Below are 7474 nucleotides of genomic sequence, written 5' to 3' on the forward strand. Positions count from 1 at the left end.
GTAGAAAAGATACAGAATGCCCTTTTTTTCGGCTCCCTGTTTAATTCCATCTGAGCAAAATCTCAGGGTGAGTGGGAGGGAGGAGGAATGCGTGAGGCCATCCTTGAGTTGTCGCTGAGCCTGGGAGAGATTCAGAGCCTGCAGCTCTGCGTCCGCCGATGCTGCAGCAGTTGGCTGGGTCACCGAGTTGGCTGGTCCGTGTCCTCATAGTTTGGCCACTCCCTTCCTGATTCCAAGCTACTGCTTAGATGTTCCTTCCCTTCCCTTCTCTTTCACTTCACCGTTACAGAGTTTCACAGTATTTGGCTTTCCCTGCATTAAGAGTACTCTCAGGGAAAGATTATCCTATGACTCATCCCTCTCCTCTTCTACACGCTTCCCTCAGAATCCCTTGACAAAGCAGATGGGGGCCTGGGGATATTGATCCAATACTGGTAGGATTAACCCAGTTTCTACACAGCCTCAGTCGTGAAGCATGAGGTTCTGTGGAATAACCAGGCCAGGGAAGGACCCAGGTAAAGGATAGAACCTTAGATTTAGGAGACCCACGTTCAGTTGTGGTTGGCATGACCAGACCACTCTTAGTCTGCTGTCTGTGGAAGGAGCCCCGATCCGGGCATCTCTGCCCTGCATTTTCTGGGTCAAGTGAAACAGTGTGCATGGGGGTGATTTGTGTAACCCTCTATCAACTCTCCTTCCATTAGCATGCACTCCAGAAAAACACAAGAAAGGGATGTCAGTGGATTAATTATTTCAGGGGGGTCTGGGTCTCCTCTCGAGCGTGGATGATGCCAGGAGGGAGGACATGGGAGGGGAAGGAGGCGCAGGCCAGGCAGGAATGGCCCTCCTCTTCTCCAGATGGAAGCTTCTCAGGACCTTTACCGTGTATCATAGGCATGTGGACTGCACTCACGTGGTCTTTTCCAGCAAGGGACTTGGAATTATTTTCCTCGTTTGATTCCCTCATAAATGTAACTGGAACAATCAGAATGGTGCCAGACAGAATGTGAGCCAGTGAACGCCCATTCCTGGAAATATCAGACACGTTTAACTTAAAAGTATCCCCAGTGCCTAGGGCAGCACCTGGCACATGGTAGCCCCTCGACACACAACTTACTTGATAAATGAAGGGTTGAATGAACTGGCCTCTGATGGTCCCTCCAATCCTTTCATTTTGATTAAACATATACTAGTTCATTTAGCCAAGTCACGGGGGAGAAGTTTTTGGCCAGCATAAACAGAACCTACTTCTTACTTTAAACACCTCTCAGAGAAAGAATGTGTTTCAAACCAGACCACCCGGCTGGTCCAAGTGTCCCAGAAGCTACATTGGGTTTAAAATGTTTGGATTTGCTATGACAGCCCACACACAGTTCATGTATAATTTCCTGATGGAAATTCATCGAAACATAAGGAAGAAGGACCTTGTATACAAATTCAGTAATCAGCCTGGTAATTGATTAAAATCAGTAGAAATCAAACATGTTCTAGAATTTCTGAAAGGTCAGTTAGGCCACGTATAAGTTTATTAGAAAGTTGTCTTTTTACGATGACAAGTAGAAGACCCACACAACTTAACTTTTTACCTATAAGCATGGGTTTTACGAAACCTAGATATAAACCGGTTTTAGTTTTCCATAAGCATGGGTTGAACAATTACCACATGCCTAGCCTTGTGCTGGGCGCTCTGGGGGACGCTGCAATCTTTTTATTGACTCAGGAAGACAAGAAAATTCATAATCAGGTAAATTATTTAACAACCGCATATGAGAGGCAACATTCAGGTGACATATTGGTTATGAGCACAAGAGGACCAGAGTTTCCTCAGTAATTACACAGGCCTGGGAGCACTGCTATAAGATGAACCTTCTTGCCCCTACCAAACAGATGTCAAGGCATTTAGTGAGCGGAGGGATGGCCTAACAGTAGCTGTTTAGTGTGATAATGGCGTTTGATGGTTTGGACACAAACACCATTGTCACACTCCACAGCTCTGTTAAGGAAAATCGGTAGCCACGAAAGTGTTAATTTCACCTGCACATACCACCATAGCCACTGAGCATCACCAGAGAGCCTCGCCAGCTCCACAGAGAGACCTGAGCAAAGAAAAAGAGGGATAACGGGTCGGAAGCATCTTGAGCAATGGAAAGAAACAAAGATGTCGGACTTCTGTGCTCTGGAACAGCCAGGCTAATAAAGGGACCCACTGCCTTGTGGTCTGCTACCACCCACAATGTCCTCCCAGCAACAGGAAGGAAGACTTCCTCTGGAAATGAAGGAGAAATCTGTTTGCGTCAATTTTCTAAAAGGGCTAAGAGGGGCTTCCCTGGTGGCGCAGTGGTTGAGAGTCCGCCTGCCGATGCGGGGGACACGGGTTCGTGCCCCGGTCCGGAAGGATCCCACATGCCGCGGAGCGGCTGGGCCCGTGAGCCATGGCCGCTGAGCCTGCGCGTCCGGAGCCTGTGCTCTGCAGCGGGAGAGGCCGCAGCAGTGAGAGGCCCGCGTACCGCAAAAATAAATAAATAAATAAATAAAAGGGCTAAGAGAGAAAGAATCCCCAGAGGGAATCAATTTTAGGAAACAAATACTTGGTAGAAGACCACATTATAAACTGTAATAACATGACTGGATTCATTGATCGTCGCTGACTCTCTCCTCACCATCTATCCCAACCCATTATCAGTAACTGTGGTCAGTTCTGCAGTCTAAGAAAAACTATTTTGCATGGGAACCTACCATTCAGACGAGCTGTAATCCACTCTCAGTAACAGCTGTTGGATACAGAGGCATCCCACGGGGCTCAGGTGTCACATCTTACCGCAGCGGTTTCCCACTGCAGTAGCGGGTGATATAGATGAGAGGAGGGAAGGACAGGAGGAAAATGGAGAGAGGGGAACTATTCCATTTTTTTGTTAATAATACTCCTTTTCTAGCAAAAGGGAGCCTCCTGTGAATAAATCCCTTCTGGTTTACTTGATTTCTTGTTTAAAAAAAAAAAAAAGGGTTTCTGACTGATGTATGAGCTCCTGCCCACAGTGGAGCATGGGAGCAAATAAAGCATTTTATCTCAGCCTTTCTTTTCCCCAAAATGCTGGAAATGGAGAGGGATGGAGGCCAGTTTACTCCTTCCCCAAGATAACTGAGTTGTTAACCAGAGCATTGCTTCGGCCGTAAAATGGGCCCATTCTTAACTTGAAAATGAATCCTTCTGCCTTTTTTTTCAGTAAAAATGTCCCTTATTCACACGCAGACCGTGAAACAACCCTCTTCAACCTGGACCGTGCGGTTGAGAGCACACCACGGAAGCCACTCAGCTTCCGCGGGATTGGAGTGCTGGTCCCCGCCTCTTTTTTTCTCTCCAGTTTTATCGAGATATCTAGCATATTCATTTTAGTGTAAAACATCAGACTGTTTTTGTTTTTTTTCTTTCCTTTTTCACTGTGTTGATTGCTCATCTTCCTACGAAGAGACTGACCTCCTTTGGTTCCTGTCTGTGACCCTGGCTCGCCTTTTCAGGGTGCAAGGTGGCAGGAAAGTGACACCTGTCTCACTCTTAGACCTGCTGTCTTCAGGGGGAATTTTCCCCTGGGCATTTGGCAAGACTCACACCGAATACCAACTCTAGAGTTCCAGCTGGCCCCCTTTGCTACCGCAAACCCCTGGCACTCTGGGTGCAGCCGCAGGGGACACACTCGTGTGCTTAACCATCCCTGGTTCTTCCCTTCCCTACAGCACCTTCTAACAACTTAGCCAGGCTCATCTGCTTTGTCTTTGCCCAAGCGACTAGAACAGAAAGCCCCCGTTCTTGGTCACTCCTGGGATGTTCTGACCATGGCGAGAGGCTCCAGAAATCTCTTAACTCAGTTGGAAAGAATCATCGGGAGGTGATCAATTCACTAGTGACAAAGGTCCTGGTAGGACACGCTTGGAGAGCTCTCTATCGGTCAAGCTCCTGGGGTCATTTGACTTCAGAAGCTCATAGCAATGTCTGAGCCCTTCTGCACTTCTCCGCGTGGGCCTTGTATGCCTTGAAAGCCTGAAGCTTTCGGTAACCTGCAAAAGACAGAATAGGGAAGGAAGAGTAAACAGGGGAAAGAAGAAAAGAGAGGAGGTAGTTAATGTGTTAATGGTAAATCTTACCAAAATCCTCCTCCAAATAAACCTCTATTTCTTTGGTCCAGGAAATTCATGGCAAGGAAAAAGTCCTTGAATTTGTAGAAAAGATTTTCTTTTCTACCCATTTGTAGAAAGCTTTACCTATAAGGTTGTCCAGAGAGGCATCGTTTATAACAGTAAGAATTGCAAACAACTTAAATGTCCAATTATAGGGAAAGTGTGATATATTTATAGTCCACCCTAGTCATTTAAGGTGATGTTGTAGAAGAATGCTTATTGACTTGGAAAGAGATTCAAGAGATGTTATCGAATGAAGAAGTAGTTTACAAAACTAGATCCACAGTATGAGCCCCCTTCTGTGAAAAAAGGCATACATGCCTAGGGCAAAAACATCAACTGTTAACCATGGAATTATGGTCTTGTTTTTTGTTTTCTCCTTTTGCTTCTCTGCATTTATTCATTCTATAATTAATGTAATAGTTTTGTAATGAGAAAAATAATTAGAATGTAAACATTTTTAAGAAGTTTTTTTTGGTGTGGATTTCCTAATAAAAATTCCTTCTTGCAAAACATTCTTCAGAAACTGGGAAGTTAGAATTTACCCTATTCCTACTCTGCTTGTCAACAAGCTTGAAAAGTTAGCGCTGGGCTGAGAGATGGGCCACAGGCTAATTTCCTAGCAAATTATTAGCAAAATGCTTTATTAGGCACTACAATTATTTTATGGTATTATGGCATCAATTAAACACATTTATTGAGTGCCTATTGTGTTCTTGGATTGTGAACAATTTAAAAATATAACAGCCATCATCTTTTATTACTTCTTCGATGGTTTCTGCGAGAGTGGTTGAATTCTGTCAACCTGCAAAGCAGTTTAAATGGGCAAGTAGAATCTTTTCATTTTTTTCAAATGCCATCCAATAATATGTCACTAAGAAAAAAAAAATTGGAAGTGGTTAATGCCAGGACCTACTTGGATATAGTTTTAAAAATTTAAATAGTCACTTCTCATTCTGCAGGTTTAAAACAATCTTTCATATTTTCAGATTTAACAACTGAACTTAAATAGCTCCAGCTAGTAAAAAAAACTCAGAAAGTTTATAAGCTGGTTGGGAAATAATTACACTTGTTATTTCCTGTGAAAAAATTAATCGTTAAAGGCAAAGAGGTTGGAAATTAATTCAGGGTGATGTGTCCAAATGCCAGCAGTTTTCCACAGCTGGAAAAGGCCTTGGGGGATCGTGTTTAATTTCTCTCCTCTGATCTCAGCTACACAAATCTCCCATTGTCTCTCTTTGAGCTTTACTTCCTGAGAGAGGTTGAGTACCAGGCATTCCTAAATGGCTCTTTATTAAAATGAAACTTCTGTGCAGTGTCCCACGCTCCCTTCCCTCACCTTCCCAACCTGGACAGAATCTCTAGACATTTCTAGCTGCTGTGGTCAATTCAGATTGCAGTTTTCCCATTGAGTTCATGGGTATGAAAAACAGGCAAGGCTGGATTTACTCTTTTTAAAGTTGGGCGTTTCTTTTCATAAATGGGGAGGGGGCAGGAAGGGGGAGTTCACTGAGAAGAAAGCCTTTACAAAGCCTAATCCTCTAGCTAATTCACCAACCTGTAAATATTCTGCGTGCATCACACCTCCCTGTAAGATGTCTGAGATTCACAAGCACCAGGAATATCACAAAACTCCCTATGCTTTCTCAGGTCAGATATGGGCATGAGCAGCCTGTCTTTGCTTTCACATTTTATTTCCCAGGGTCTGGGAACATTCTAGGGCCAACTCCAGAGAGCTGAGAAAAGAGTGCCTTGAGGACCGTGAAGTGTCACTTTGCTGCAAACCTAACCCTTCAGCACCTAAGAAAGATTCTTAAAAAGCAAATGATAAATGGAGATGCTTTTTCTTAATTCCAAATCCACATTTCCTGTCATTTCAAATAGATGTGTTAAAGACGTCAATTTGATTCTTTTAGACTATTATAGTCTAGAAGACAAAAGAAGTCAGTTGCATATGCCTGAGTCTTGTCATTTTGAAAGCGCATGGAAATTTTAAAATAGAATGTTCTTTTCCATAGGGAGCAAGGAAGCATTTCTTTTCTCATTGAAATCCATCTAGAGGGGAAATCAGGAAAGTTTATGCATGTGTCCATTATGCCCGTTATCGCCAGCCAGAGTTGAGAGGGGGTCACTGAGCAAATTCTCAGCCAAGCTGAGGTCTTCATAGACTCTTTTCAAAGAGAACTGCTGAGGCCTGGGGATTCCTAGGAGCCAGTTTCATTTCTATGCAGGTGTCCAGCTATTTCCAGTGCTGTCCAGGGAACAATACCATTTGGACAGAGGAAGAGCTCCAGTGTTGGAGTTTTAGAAGTTGAGAAACAAAATGTAGGGAGCCCTGCGGTTGTGCTTGCCCTGAAACAGGGGGAAGGGAAGGACTTCTGGGCAAACAAACCTCCTAATTCCAGGTATCCCACGGGTGGAATCTTGTTTGAAGGCCTTGGTGTTATTGTTAAATCAGGCCATCATAAAACAGGAAATGGCTTCATATACAGCCACTCCAAGGCCATGCCACCTCCAGGCCCTAGACTCCTCCCCCCTCCTTCACCTTCTCCTTTCCCTCCACTGGGGGAGAAGCATCTTTAGGAGAGTCTCCAGTTTTCTTAGGCTCTCTGAAGATGCAGAATAATCGTGGCAGACAGATTCCACTGTGGTGTGTGTAACATGTCACATTGCTTAGGTGCTGTAGGGTGTTTTTAAACACCTGGGTGGCAGCTCACCCTCACTTCTCAAAGTCAGTGGCCCCCCAGAGGAACAGCCTAAATCACACAGGGGAGTTGGAAGATACTGGAATGTGTGTGGGGAGGCACCTACCTTCCAGTCACCTCATGTCTTCTCTGGGCCCAGGGCCCGTTCTCTGCCAGTGGGATGGTGCCTTCTGTTCTCCCCTCTCCTGGCTGTATGGGGGTGGCCATGGGCGCCAGCCCTGAGCTTCTGTGGGGTTTAGGCCTTTCCCCGCTCCCTTTATGGGATCCAGGGTTTTAAAGTAAACAGTTCTTTCTCTTTCTGATAAGTCACATTAAAGTATCGATTTGGAGGGAGGGAGGGCACGACCTTAGCCCTTAGTCATCGTCACCTTTGGTCAAGCTCACTAAGCAGGACTGGAAGGCCTGCGTCCCCCTCCCGTGGCCGAAATGGAGGCCCTTGCCCCTGCTAAACACAGTATTTCCCTCAGAAATCCAGGTTTAAACCCGTTTAACTCCTTCCTCACAGGAAGACCACAGTTTATTACACTGTCACCTCCTCAGATTTCTAGATCCAGAGAAGTCACCTGATCACAGGAACCTATTAAATATATCCTTGG

General features: G+C 44.9%; 1 long non-coding RNA gene across 1 annotated transcript; it reads right to left on the reverse strand.

Annotated features, from left to right (window-relative positions):
* Positions 1–739: 739 nt before the first annotated feature.
* Positions 740–7144, reverse strand: LOC114898088. Its single transcript, XR_003794280.1, has 3 exons — positions 6985–7144; positions 2737–4053; positions 740–2096 (listed from the first exon to the last, which is right to left on the reverse strand). It is a non-coding gene; the product is annotated as an uncharacterized LOC114898088 (long non-coding RNA).
* Between the last annotated feature and the right edge of the window lie 330 nt (positions 7145–7474).

This window comes from Monodon monoceros, unplaced genomic scaffold, assembly GCF_005190385.1.
Source record: "Monodon monoceros isolate NGI ecotype Baffin Bay Population unplaced genomic scaffold, NGI_Narwhal_1 Super_Scaffold_1, whole genome shotgun sequence".
Taxonomy (NCBI): domain Eukaryota; kingdom Metazoa; phylum Chordata; class Mammalia; order Artiodactyla; family Monodontidae; genus Monodon; species Monodon monoceros.